At 38.6% G+C, this 14,041-nt stretch overlaps 3 long non-coding RNA genes across 3 annotated transcripts; 2 read left to right on the top strand and 1 right to left on the bottom strand.

Annotated features, from left to right (window-relative positions):
* The first annotated feature begins 250 nt into the window (after window positions 1-250).
* Window positions 251-1,414, top strand: LOC134670156 (uncharacterized). Its single transcript, XR_010099026.1, has 2 exons — window positions 251-589; window positions 1,370-1,414. It is a non-coding gene; the product is annotated as an uncharacterized LOC134670156 (long non-coding RNA).
* Window positions 1,415-4,639: 3,225 nt separating this feature from the next.
* Window positions 4,640-6,504, top strand: LOC134670149 (uncharacterized). Its single transcript, XR_010099025.1, has 2 exons — window positions 4,640-4,824; window positions 5,910-6,504. It is a non-coding gene; the product is annotated as an uncharacterized LOC134670149 (long non-coding RNA).
* Window positions 6,505-6,680: 176 nt separating this feature from the next.
* Window positions 6,681-7,473, bottom strand: LOC134670143 (uncharacterized). The gene is made up of 2 exons (XR_010099021.1): window positions 7,236-7,473; window positions 6,681-7,098 (listed from the first exon to the last, which is right to left on the bottom strand). It is a non-coding gene; the product is annotated as an uncharacterized LOC134670143 (long non-coding RNA).
* Between the last annotated feature and the right edge of the window lie 6,568 nt (window positions 7,474-14,041).

Genomic DNA, 14,041 nt, shown 5'->3' with positions numbered 1-14,041 from the left:
CCTGCGTGACAGTTTGACCCACCCCGATCGACTGCACACCACTGAAATATTGCCGTTATTTGATCCTATTTATTTTTACCATGCCATTTAAATATAGGTATGTGACAAAATTGTGATAGTCTTAGAATCCATAATGTTTGTAAAAAATACAATCTGTACAAAAGAGTTCTTCACTTAAAGGGGCGCCGCCACTGATTAACAGTCCGCCGGACGGCATCGGCCTGTCAGTTGTTCGGAACTGTCAACAGTGGCGGATTTCCCATAAGGCACAGTAGGCCCGGGCCTAGGGCGGCAAGATATTAGGGGCGGCAAATTGTGACAAAAAATTCGCTGATGATAACAAAAAATAACTCAAAATTAGACCAGGCAACAAATTCTCAAAAAAGTACCTATAGAGGGAAATGCTTGCAACACAATTTTTGACTTTGTACCTATTTTTATTTGAACTATCTAGGAGGTGAACATATCAAAAGTCCCCGGCCGTAGCCCTTGAGCCAGGGGAAGAGAGAGGTCTCCGAAACTGCCGGACCAATTAAGTTGAAATTTGGCACACATATGTAAGTTTGTGACCCAAAGATGGACGTGTAACGTAAATAATAGTCAAGCCCCCTACTCTGTTTGTTCTCTTTCACGGCGCAGCAACTAGTATCATTTCTCTCTCCTTGCTCTTTTAAAAATGCCGTTTGTCAAAAAAGGACAACCATACTGTTGACAAGATGGACTTCAAATCCAAGTGGCCTCTTTTTAGGCGACCCAGGTTGTGCATGTGTGCGTAAAAACGTATATGTTTGCTCTTTTAGGGATGTGAAAAGTCGATTTTAATCATGTTATATATCGATAAACGCTACACAGCGGAACGAAATAGCGATTAATTGAAGCTTCAATATCTTCGTTAAACATAAGCATAATTGAAATGCTAATGGATAATGAATATATTATGATGTAATAAAATATTTCAATTATTGCGGACCACCTATTTTAGTAGGTATTTATGTATTTTAATTAAATATCTGAACTTTCCCTTGGTTCTCTCCTAGGGCGTGACTATAAAATTGTGATCTGATAACCACAATAAAGAATAAAAGCGTTTTTGTTCATTATAGGTATAGTTAAACCTTTGAAGTAAAATTAAAATTGCAAGAAATGTCGATAGTTTATCGATATGACTTTATCGACATGGCTACAGCAAAGTGGGTCGCTTTGTTAATTGTACACTAAACAAAAAGTGGTCCCACTGACAGCTCGCTTGGAAGGCATCTGTATATATTCTTATATCTATGATAATAGTACTTGTGCAACATGGGGCGTAAGTTGAATATTGCAAACGAGAGTAAGTTAAATCGCGACGGCTTGCCGGAGCGATTTATAGGCTCGAGTTTGCAATATTATTACGCCCCGAGATACACACAATGTTTTTCATCACACTTGCGATACAAAAAATAAGTTTATAGACAAAAAACTGTTAATTATGGCACTAGAAACTTCATAACTCCCTAGGGAAAACGAAATTTCTATAACTCCCGCTACGCCTACGTGCAATTCCACATTTACTGAGCGAGTGTGATGAAAATGAATTTTAAATATGGCCTCCATATTTTGGGGGGTAAATGAGAAAATTTAAAAATAAAGTTTTTCAAACTATATCGTGTTACATATCAAATCAAAGAGCTCATTGTAAGAATCTCAGATTTTTTTTATAATTTTAGGATAAATAGTTTAGCAGTTATTCAAGAAAATAGTTTTTAATGTTTTTGTAGGTACATGAAAGTCAATGTTATTGGCAAAACTGTCACTTAAAATGAATAAGTATTTGCTTATTTTTTTCATAAAACCTATGTTCCTAACATCATGTCACAAGGACGTATAGTTTCTAAGATATAATAAGCGAAAAACCGAAAAATGTGACCTTCAAACCAAAGCCTCCAACTTTTGATATGTTCACCTCCTAACGAGTCCAAAAAAGTTACTAAGTAAAAAATGTGTCCCAAGCATTTCCCTCTATACCTAATAGGTATATCTTTCCGTTGCCTGATCTAAATGTAGTCAATATGATGGGTGCTGATGCTGAGAAAGGGGCGGCTACAAGGCTTGGGGCCTAGGGCGGCAAAGACTGCAAATCCGCCACTGACTGTCAAAATTTTGTTCTAACAGACAGGCCGATACCGTCCGGCGGACTGTTAATCAGTGGGCCCCTTTAGATGGTTGGCAATGGTTTCTCCAACCATACCACCATAGTTGTACCTGGTTCTGTACCGATATGATGGTCGTTCTTGTCTAAGTGACGTGATAAAACGGTTCTATCCCACGGTGTTAAAAAGTAACAGTTATTTTATCACGTTTATAAAGATAAATAAAACTATCAATAATACGCCGGCTGGACAACAAGTTTAATACGTAACCAAGTATAATGCTAGGTATTGGTCTATCTTCTAAGTATTTGGCGTTGTTGTCTGAGGTTTTTCTTCCATTTACGATTAAGTATGAAAATATTTTGCCAACGACATTCAAATAATAGTCACAGCTGAACAAAGATATTGGAGTTAATTTCTAGTATTTCTACCATAGTTGGGACCTTTTGGACTACGGTTGGGTAGTTTTACGGTAGGTACTCTTGCAAGAGTACATGTCGTCCAGAAATATCACTTGCTGTTGGTTTCACATGAAACGCACTAGCACTAGTTCGATTGTACCATTCCATACCTATCACATGAACCAGTCAACGCATTGATTTTTGCGTCGAGCGCAGCGTATATTTGTCGTTGTCGCCAAAATGCAAATGTGCATGTCAAATGCATGGCACTGGTGTTTATCGCAGTAAACTACGACTGACTGACTTGCCTTGCCGCTTGACTACCAGTGCTTAACATGTTATCTGTTTTAAAAAATGTACATGCATAACATGTCTGATGTGGAAAGATGAATAGGAGAACTTAGAACGACTTAGGAAAATTGAGAGCGAACACAGATAATAAAATGTCGTTTACAGCTTCTCGTATATTCTCTCCATCCATAAATATATTCAAGAAACAGATAGACAAAGGAACAAAGTGATTCGAGGTAGACTTTCTGACTTTGACTTTACCAATATACTCGTATAGCATAGGTACATAGCTTTGAGCCGAGAATGACATACTTAAAATGGGTCTTTCCAATGTCTTATTTATGGAAACAGTAATCACTTTGTCGGATCTGTGTATAGATATACGTATACTGGGCACCGTAACCGCTACGTTAGGTCAAAGGCAGCCTCCGCCACCCACAATAACCAGTCTAAAACTTGACCCGGAGACCCGTGACAACCGAACGTTATTAAGGCTCACATTATACTAGTTTAAGGCAGCATTTATGATGGGATCGAACGGCTATGATTGATCGGTATTGTATCTGCAACTTCGCCTCGACCCTTCGTCAGTGACAATCATTGATGGAACCATTTATTTTAACATTTTTAGTCGGCATAACAAGGGGTTTGAAAGGCCTTTGTGTATTTCGCGATACAATAGCGTGCTGTCAATATTATTTGTAGGAAATTTTATTAGGTACCTATTCTTTTTTTGCAATAGTGGCTTTCTTATCTCGGGGAGTTTATAGGTAGGTACAGAAGTTGCGTGGCGATTCTCTAATACTCACAAGGTAGGTTTGGGACTAAAACTAGGTTACATATAAATTTTTACTGAATATAATGGAAGCCAGCTTCATGTACCTACAGCGCGCTGCAATTTGAGCTAACATGTTGAGCTTGTTATTGAATACCGTGTCGCTCCCTTGTTAAATATTGTAATTTGTGTTAGTTTAGTTTTTGAGTTGTTTTAATATATAAATTAATTATTTTTACCGCCTCTAAACTTTTATTTGCAACAATCCCAACAGTTAGGTACATATACCAAACTCCACTGCCAAATTATTAACAGAGTTATAGAAAAACATGATAGTTGGAGATTCACATTTCAGTCACTTTATAACGTTAATACATATTGTGTTTCACGTGTTCAACGTAAAGCAACCGACATTAAATTATGTAAACACATGCTACAATATACAGTGTGCCAGAGACTAGTCAATTCAAGACTGACAACTTTCATACAGCACAGCGTTCCCCGCGTGTGTCATTGCATTGTTGTAGGTGGCTCTTTTTAATATTACATTTGTATGTCATTTTAACTTTATGCGGATAAAATCTATCGGCTACTGGGGGCCTAGCCAAAACGCATTTCGAAAAAAGATATCGCTAACGAATCGATAAAAAATGTATGGGAATGACAGGTACCGTAGATGAGTTTGTCGAAAAATATTAACGAATACAAAAATGTTAGCCAAGTTGCAATGTTGTAACGAAACGCAAAACTTTCGTTACTGGAATTCGATATCTGTCATACATTGCCTAGCCGAGTGACACTTTTGACATGCGAAATCGAATCGTTATCGCCTCCTAGGTGTCGATACGTAGCGAGAGCTATCCCCTTGCAGATAACTTATCGAAGCACAAGAAAATGCCGTATAATAGTGTTTGTAAATTAGAATTTGTAGTAAAAAGCATACTTTAACATTATTGTGGGCGGCGAACAACGCGGAAGTCTCGCTTAGACGCAGGCGCCGTCTGAAAAATCGCCTATTGGAACTGCTTAGGAGGGGACTGCCCTTAGCTGGTGGCTGGTGGCTTTATGCTACGGGGTCAGATCAAAGGATAGTGGGCCGTACGCAGCATTTCACCCAAAGGATCCAATGTGACCGAGGCGCTGAATATCTACCTATCTATATTGACAGTGTCATGGAAAAATGGATTATGCACCCACAAATGCAACACGAAACAACGTCCCTGCAAAGGTAAGAGTGAGCCAATAACTTATCCCCACATACCTAATAAGTATATAAAATATGTAATTGATGCTAAAATAACTTCTTATGTGTTCCTGTTACGTCTTCAAATATAAACCGATGAATGGTGTAGATTAAATTTGGTACCCATATGCACACAGGCAAGCACTTGTTTCTCAATAGGAAAGTGAATTGATTGTGTAAAGGCAAAGGTATATAGGTAAAGGCTTTACAAATATAGATAAAGACTCGGGAACAAATGTTCTTCACACAAATAAATGCCCTTCCCGGGAAGCAAAACCATAACCTTCATAGGCAAGGTCACTAACGACTAGCAATATTGTAGTGTCATCCCATTTTCTTAAATTGATTTGAAAGAGACGAGACTACAGTGTTGCTACTTTTTGATTTCTACAATTTCTTGTCGAACTGTACAGTAAGCTCAAGAAGACTTGTGTTGTGGGTACTTAGGGTACTTAGATAACTATATATAGATGGTCAAACCAATTTGTCACTCAGTAAGAACCAGGAAAACTATACTCATACTTTTGGGTGCTAGTACTAGTATATGACAAAGCTAGTATGATTCTCTCTGTCTTTGTTTGAAATGAGACAGTCCTTTGACAAACTATACTTAAATACATAGACAACACCCATGACTCAGGTACAAAATATCTGTGCTCATTACACAAACAAATTTCCTTACCGGGGATTCAAACTCAGGATTAATATCAGATTAACCGGCAGGGTCACTAGTCACTACCCACTAGGCCAGACCGGCTGTTGTTATGCATATAAATTATCAACCATATTAATGAAACTTTTCATATTATGAAACATATTGTATATGACTTCTTTTGGCAGGCGCAGGTACAGTCAGCTGCAGAGAAATGGTACCACTCCTGCATACAAACTTCTATGTAGCGGTGGTACCTTTTCTCTGCAGCTGACTGTACCTACACACTATATAAAAATATATGTACTTACACAAAACATTTAGTTTTTTTTTGTCATATGACTGGTAGAGAATAGATAAATATTATAACCAAATGTTACAGAGTTTTTTGAAAAACTAAGCATTCATTTTGTTTCAGGTGACTTGGATATTCATTGCAGCCTTGACATATTTATGGTGCTCCAAAGCCAGGGTCAAGGGAAGAAACTATGACACATGTACAACCACAAAAATATATTGAGTGTTGTTTTACTATTTTAAAACACTACATAATATATGTGCAAACAAGAAAAGAATGCTTGGCTACTGATTTTATGCTGCCGGCAAAAAATACCTGCTGTATCTTTCATTAATAGATTTCCAATAAAATAAATTAACTTTTAACCCAATCATTGTTTCATTCATTTATTTATGGTGGTTACCACCTTAACCTTTGGTATGCTTAGGAGCAGATCTGCTCCCATGTACTTACCTATATTCAACTTTAAAAAATGCATTAATTTTGACGACCGGTCTGACCTAGTGGGTAGTGACCCTGCCTGCTAAGCCGATGGTCCTAGGTTCGAATCCCAGTAAGGGCATTTATTTGTGTGGTGAACACTAATATTTGTTCCTGAGTCATGGGTGTTTTCTATGTATATAAGTATGTATTTATCTATATAAGTATGTGTCGTTGCCTAGCACCCATAGTACAAGCTTTGCTTAGTTTGGGGCTAGGTTGATCTGTGTAAGATGTCCCCAATATTTATTTATTTATTTTATTTTATTTAATTATGATTGATATATAAATTACAAATTGTTGACAGGAGCATACAAAAGGTTAAATATGAATAGCCAGTAGCTTAGCGGGTGAGATTCCCTTCCCAAATTTCCATTCAAAGCAAAGATGGTAGGTAATTAAAAAATAATATTAAGTAATAATATGATTTATTGGTTTTGGTTTCACAGGCAGCTTTTATCTTATCTAATGCATAACATCTATGTATTCAATGTTCGCTTGACTTTTGTTAATTTCGAAAATGTTTGAAGTCTATGAAGTAAATGAGTTCACTGAGGTTACACTGATTCGGGCAAACCTGTTCACAATTTCACTTCACGGTTTGAATCATTACTAACACTTAAAGTATTGTCTCTTCTGGTCAAGTAAGCCAGCAGTGCACGTCCTTAGCACTGGTAACTGCCATGAAGGCGTCATTGCAGCGGCAGCTTTGACTGTTCGTGCCAACTTGGCGAGGACTTCTCAGCGTGGAAGAAGAGCCCGCGGAGCCCGCTCTTGCCCGCTCTGGCTGCGCCGCCGCCTTGATTGGGGCTGCGGTGACGACGGCTGTCTGAAATTGTTAAACTTAGGTCAAAATTATATGCAATTAACAACGCACTCTTCAACTATTACACTATATAGAGTTATTTTATCACGAAATTGTAATTAACTAAGTTAAACAAATGCCAAAATATTTCATTTGCTTACCGATAAAACAATTATTTTCTCCAAAATTAGATTCGCTGTTCACTTGACACTCTTGACAGCTGACGTTTCTTGACAGTTTTGAACGAGAACCACAGACTAAAATTAATTTTTATCGACTTGGCCCGTCGAATATGCGATAACTAAAAAGATTGCCTCTTGGCTAGGTTATTATAAACATTATCGACCAGTCGCTCGCGAACGTAGAGATCGAATCGATACGGAGCGAATGTAATTTGGCTACGGGCCCTGTTTTTTCTGACTTGTAATTTAATTTTCTGTATTCTTTGTATTGTTCTGTACTCAGGTGTGCAATAAAGAGTATATCTATGTATTGTATTGGATAGCCGTCATATTTTCATATAAATTTGACATGATTTGCTACACTTTCGGCCCGATTCGAACAATGCTTCTAAGAAGTCACAGCGATACGATATCGATATGTCAGTGTCAAAGAAGTGTTGAAGAAATTCGCTCTTGACTCTGACAGATCGGAGGGTCCACCGCGAACCACGTTCGACGTGTTGCCTCCCTGTCACACTTACGTACGTATTTACAAGTGCGACAGAGAGGCGAGACGTCGAACGTGCTTCGCGGTAGCCCCTCGGTATCGTATCGCTGTGACTTCTTGTAAGCATTGCTCGAATCAGGCCGTTAGTCATTGCAAATGCCATTCAGAGTTAGGGCTGATTTAGACGGCGCGCGAAATCGCATGCTATTTTAGTTACATTACGGACTGTTGGTTACATCCAATTCAACCAACCGATCAAAAACCGCAATGTAATGAAACTCGCATGCGAGTTCTCTCTCGCATCGTCTAAATGAGCCCAGCTTGGTCCCGCTCTACAACAATTACAATGATGTTGTATGTGGGTTGTCAGTCTTCTTATTTCACTAGACTCTGGCAGTAGGTACGTATGAGGCGTGTTTATTAAAAGCTCACGCCTTCATTAATTATGAGCAGCATGGTGTTTCTGAAAGGGATCAGTTATTAAAAGGCTTTCAAGGCGAATGGGTCCCGGCGGAGACAGACCCGGCTTTTCGTGTGTTGTGGTGTTTCGTGTTTCCTTTACTGAGGATTATTTCAACTTTTATAAATTACACAACAATTAGGATCACATCCCCATTAGTCCCTACTTAGTACTATTATAAATGCGAAAGTAACTTTGTCTGTCTGTCTGTGTGTTAAGCCCAATTTAGACGGTTTCAAGAAGTTGCACGGTTTGGTCGAACGACTGAATTCATTTTTTACTTTATTTCTCACTCTAGTATAACTACTTTTGAGGAAATTTGGAGCTGCGGAGATACCTTGAGGCCCGGGACCGGGAAGGACATAAATAGTTTTTATCAATCATCATCATTTGTTGATGAAAACTATCGTTGCGGGATTTAAACGGCATATTTAAACGTCGAAGAATGCTCGACATGTTTCGCTCCATAACGAATAGCTTCAACGGGAGTAACCGTTGGCGGACCGTCATACAAAATTTTGGGTCATTGTTAATATTCTATCCATTTCACTGGATTTTGTTATAAAATCCAACACGTGTTATCATCCCTTTTATAGTCATGCCGTATTTCGTTACACCCAGGATGCAACTGCATATTGCACAGGACGCTTGCGGTCACGTCCTCTGCACCGATCTCACCGGGAGTTCACCTTGCCGGCTACGTGCGCTCACGTTTGCGGTTCGCTTTCCGGCTAACTACACTTGACTGTCTTGACTCTAACCTACGGCTAGGGTTGCCATATGAAGAAATGGAATATCTTGACTAAAATCCTGACATCATCAGCCTACAAATCCTGACATTTCCTAGACGATAATTTCTTAAAAAATCCGAGCATTAAATCCCTTATTCCAAAACTCTAGCCCTTTAACTCGCCATAACTATAGCTATTAGTAGCATATAACTATCCATTTTCTCTCTCCAACTTCAAACTTTGAGCTAGCTTCTAAGTGGTTACTTGTAAACCCTGACAAAGGACCCAAAATCCTGACATATAATAAACCCTACCTACGGCTACCTTGCATCACTGTAGAGCGAAATGCACTGCACGTCAGAAATGTAAAAAATATATCTAAAAGAGATCAGATACAAGAGATGCGGTTCGGATGCGGTTCGTGGTCGGTATAAGTCCTCGTAGATACAAGATCGTGACCACAAAGGGGAACTTTTTACGAATTTGTTAAGTTGTCGACGCCCCAAACCAAAACGAATATAGAAATTTTGCGATGACAAAAGGTTTATTTGCTTTTGAAGTTTTCTCCAGGGCAGGGACATCTGGATAAGAATGTAACACAGTTTGCAATGGTCGACACGGCGCTTGTGACACTACTAGAGGTGCGAGCATCTATAGGCTATGGTAATTGCTTACCATAAAGCCCAAGTTGCTATTGGCCACGAGTGCTGCCATATAATAAACCCTACCTTGCATCACTGTAGAGCGAAATGCACTGCAAAGCTGCTCTTAAGTCATAAGTTACGTTTTGTTTAATTTGGTTTAATTAATGAACATTTTTTTATTTGCATTATAAACCAAAAAGACAACCGGCCAACTGCAGTAAAACTATATGTCACGCACATTGTCGCCCATGTCACAGACTTGGGCTAAAAGTTACGAAAAATGTGACTAACAATGCTGGTGTCCAGAGACGTGGTATAAAAAAGTCCAAAATTCACCTCTACCATTCTTTACAAAGATTTTTTTTGTTCTCCATGTTGACCTAGTTAGATTCACCTTGTATTTACAAGATTCCGATTACTGGTCAGCGTGATAAGACACTCACACCGAAGCTGCGTCAGCCATCTTGTTACAAGATAAGGCCCCGGAAATATGTTCCTGCTATCGCCGAAATTCGGGCTTCGGCGAGTCGCCGCAAATTAAATTCATTTAGAATTATCACGAATATGAATCGCGTCAGGTGGAAATTAAAGCGTTAGAGAATTTAATAAGTGCCTTATTTAGGTTAATGGATTTCGTAGTTTTTTGTCGGTTTTTACTGGAATTTGTAATAAAGTAGTTTCCTGTGGCGAAGGAAAATTGTTTCACGGAAATTGTGTTATTAAATTCATGAAAATTCACCGAAGAAATTACAAACGTGATCATTAATTAATTACGTTTAGTTGTTAGTCTTCACAAAAGTACCTATACTGTTCTGAGATTTGATAAAGAATGGCTGTTTTGACCCGTTTATCGTATTAGGCCATTGTTCTTTCATTATTCTCGATACTTACTTATATTAGGCCCCCCCCCACATCTAGCGTCTTTCGAGCGTCGGCGTCTGGTCAGCGCTATGGAAAATGACGTCGCTGCGCAGTTGCGTCGATGTTCGGCCACATGGAGTTGTAGACGCCGACGCTCGAAAGACGCTAGATGTGGGGGGGCTCTTAACCAATCGTAAGAGAGCGTTTTCGATTCAAGCGAGCAAAATTGTGAGATGAAGAATAATCAAGATGTATTCCAATTATTCGCATTGGAGACCACAACTTACGCTTTTTTAGTAACGCAAAATCTTCGAGCAACACGGAAGGGAGGCGGCATTCGCACTATTTCCCCTCTGCCGAGGTACAAGATTAGCGCGTCAATAAAATCTAGCGCGGGTAATAAAACTAGTTGCACTTGGATTTTTCACTAGACTGAGTCCAGACGCGCGCGTGAACACTGCTGCACAAAAATGCCTGTTTGCTCGGTTTTTTTGTTATAAAAAGAGGTCGGGGACATCAAATTTACAAAAAGAAAGTGTTACATTTCACATGTAATATTTTTTTTTTACATATCATACGTTTAATTACATTTAAATACAATTATTATATTTTAGTCTCAAGTAATTGTTGGATTTATCGATTTTACTCGCTCAGTACAAATTGCGGATCGGTCGAGCGACAAATCCGACTTCTCATCTCTCAGAATACAATGACATACTTCAAAGAAAATGTGTTAGTGTACGTGTTGTGACACTAGTCACTCGTCCGTACACAAAAAGAGATCGAGGTTTGCAAGATTTGTCTTTGACGTGTGTCATTTTCTATGTATTTGTGTCGTCATTACAGAGGGCCTACCGCAAACCAAGTTCGACGTGTTGCCTCCCTGTCACACTTACGTATGAATTTACAAGTGCCATAGAGAGGCAACACGTCGAACGTGGTTCGCGGTAGGGCCTTTGATTGGATTTTGTATGTAAGTGTGTGAGAAGTGCGACTGTGTGCACCTTCCCCCCGCGAAAAATGGCAGAATGATTTGTACGGTGAGATATCACTTGGGCCCCTCCCTTCCGACGTGTCGGAAGCCGGTGTTGCTCGAAGCGCAAAATACGATGGATGGATTGTGTGAAAGAGGATGAATGAGGAATAAAGGTTATAAAGGATTGTGCTGAGGTGACGAAAGATAGAGGAGAATGGAAGAGAAAAACATGTTGTGCCGACCACACATAACGTGGGTTAATCAGGCCATGAAGAAAAAAAAAGAACTTACACTGGCCTGAGGCAAGTGTTCAGTAAGCTATCAGAATACGTCCACGCTCGGCGCGACTTGGTAAGACTTCGGACTTTTCGGAAAGAAAGGCCGAATAAAGCAATAATATGATTACGTCGGGCGCTGTTGAATTTTCTACTGAGGATTAATAAGTGTCGGAGGGCAGGCGGGGTTATTAAATCATTGGTGTTTATTGGGTGCAGCTCGGCAGTCCGCTCACGTACAGCCACCCTTAATTAATACGCCTTCCGCTGATCCTTTGTACTGTTTCTTGGCAGGCCTTTTGTGATGACTGGGCGTTCACCAAGTTTGACGGACTGAATTTAACACAGCATCCTTTAAAGAACTAATTTTTTTCAAATAGTCTGCGAGGAAGGAAAAGAGTCATAGAATGTTTCGGTTTCCTTATATTCCAACGACTTTCTCTACTATTACAATGGTTACTGAAGTTTTAAAACAATCACCTGCGATTTTCGTTGTATTGAGGTTCAACGAATTCAATCGATCTATTAAATAAATATGTAACACAAATGTGGCTTAAATCTCAAGACTAAGATTGTATTAAGGTCGAGGTAAAATATGCAGCATCAAATATGAAATGGTACAGGAAGGAAAATATACCTTATAATATAATGCTATGTAAATATAACTCCTGCATACCCAAGTGAGCTCTCAAAGTTAGTGACGGCAGATACCCCACTGCGCCAGCCGGATTACGCAACGGTCTTAACATTACACCAAATTACATTTCACCAGGAAATGCCGTGAAAAAATATCTAATATTTTTTCTGTATTGGCGACATTGGCGCCTCTTACTTATCATTTCCCCAATGCTCTCCGCATCATTTTATTCGTAATGTAAAAACGTAGTCGTAAATTACATTTTATTTATGCCGACGAATATCAGACTTGATTTATACGTTTTTTGGTGCTTAGCACATTTTCGGTAAAAGGAAATTATGCGGAAAATGAGTGAGAAGATGTCAGCGCGAATTATAAGGTAAAATATTGTTTTTATTTATGCTCGAAGGCAGGTAAGCAGGAGGGCAGTTCAAACTTACATTGAGACATCAAAATAATGTCAGTCGCACGTGCACTATACTTATACGTACCTACGTACCCTTGACAATTAGGTACCTATGAAACTTTATTTTAAACATAAATAAAACTACGAACTCCCTTTAAACTTTAAACATTTGAAGACGTGTTTCATTTGCATTACCTACAGTTTCTTAGGAGATTTAAGAACATTTATAAGTTTTTGCATAATTTTCTTAGTGTTAGAATCATGAGTAGGTACCTACTCGATCAGGATCAAAATATAAAATCACTTAAGTCTGTTCCGTTAAAAAGACAAGAAAATCTAATCCATTTACAAAAATTGTTGCAGACTTGTCTTGGTATAACTCTAGGTACTTATTATACGTGGTCCAAGAGTAAACTTATTCAAATAAGTAGACCATTCATTTACGCACGTTCTTAAATTAAAACATCAAGCCTCATCAAGGCATCAACGAAGTGTCAAAGATTAGTTGTGTTTTGTACTTAATTATCGCCAAAACCAAAGTACCAAAACTTGACCGTGTCTGTCTGAACATTGTTAAAATACGTATCTAAATAAGCTTGTTTAAACTAAAATTAAGTACTTAAGTTGGAGTTCAGAAATTGCCAGCATACATGTAAATTTATAGGATTAAACGAACTTACCTGAAGTGAAGTTTAACCCTGATTATATGGTTTATTTCTAGTCCTAAATAATGGTACCTCTACCCTCCTTATGTTATGTTAACAGGTCATGATTATTAGGGTTCAGTACTTCAAAAGGAAAAAACGGTACCCTTAGGTATACACTTTGTTGTCCGTATGTCTGTCCGTCCGTCTGTCTGTCAAGACCACGTAAAGACCCAAGACCCTTATCTTGGGAACGCGTGGAGGTATAGACTTGTAATTAAAACCATACTCAAGTATACAGCTTCTTAAAGTTGTAAAAAAATCAAACTTCTAAGTTAACGTCAAGAAAAGATACGGCCGTTGCCGCTAAAAAGTAAAAACGTATATTTCGACACTCGCTTCTCAAAATTTATAAGGCACTTTCTGTTGAACTATGAAATTTATCCAAGTTTAGTAGGTTTAACTGAACTGAATTTTACTTCTGTCCACGTAGCCCTTTACGCTCCAACTGTTTGTAGTCTGAGTTGGTCAAAGCAGGTTAGAATGCAGACCGCATTTCCAAAGTACACCGCAGACCGTACTACCTACCTATATATATATATATATATATATATATATATACCTCCCTAGTTACGTAGGTTAACGAGTTTAATTCCATTTCACT

Source organism: Cydia fagiglandana, chromosome 1 (assembly GCF_963556715.1).
Source record: "Cydia fagiglandana chromosome 1, ilCydFagi1.1, whole genome shotgun sequence".
In the NCBI taxonomy this organism is placed as follows: Eukaryota; Metazoa; Arthropoda; class Insecta; order Lepidoptera; family Tortricidae; genus Cydia; species Cydia fagiglandana.
The sequence above is the reverse complement of the archived record's forward strand: the minus strand, read 5'-3'. Positions and strand labels throughout refer to the sequence as shown.